This window comes from Penaeus monodon, chromosome 29 (assembly GCF_015228065.2).
Source record: "Penaeus monodon isolate SGIC_2016 chromosome 29, NSTDA_Pmon_1, whole genome shotgun sequence".
Classification (NCBI taxonomy): domain Eukaryota; kingdom Metazoa; phylum Arthropoda; class Malacostraca; order Decapoda; family Penaeidae; genus Penaeus; species Penaeus monodon.
In genome coordinates, this window is record NC_051414.1 from 30395881 (window position 1) to 30396493 (window position 613).

A 613-nucleotide genomic window follows, 5' to 3' on the forward strand; every position below is an offset into this window, starting at 1 on the left:
GTACACTGGTGTAAAAATAATAGCCCTGGGGAAGATTGCCATCCGTTTTGACGATAGCGATTCGTGGGTTGCAAAATCATTGATGTTATACTGATTGCCATTAGATAAAGTACAACAAATGAATGTGTTTATATACGTTTGATTATGAAATCTGATTTATAGGCAATGCAAATGTTCATAAGTTTTCTCGTTATGAAGTCTGCAATTGTATATTGTTAGATTAGATTAGGTAGATTAGACTGGTCTGGTAGAATCATTTGCATAAAAGTAAACAAACCGGGGAATTAGAAATGAGAAAAATAAAATAGAGAAATCACTGCTAAGAAAAACATGATGAACAGCAAAAATAACATATAAACTAACAAACGAACGTAAATACATTAATTTTAATGATAAAAGAACAATAGAGGAAACTTGAAGGAAAGATAACAGAAAGATAACAGTGAGAGTATGACTAACGGGACCGAGGAATGGGAAAAGGTTCAGGGAGATGAGCCTGGGAGGTTTGTTAGAAGCACATGGGAAAGATTAGCGCGTGAAATCTTGTAAAAAAATTGAAGAGGTCTTTGTTCAGCTGCAGAATTGAGGTGGCTGTTGCTGCTGGTACTATAAG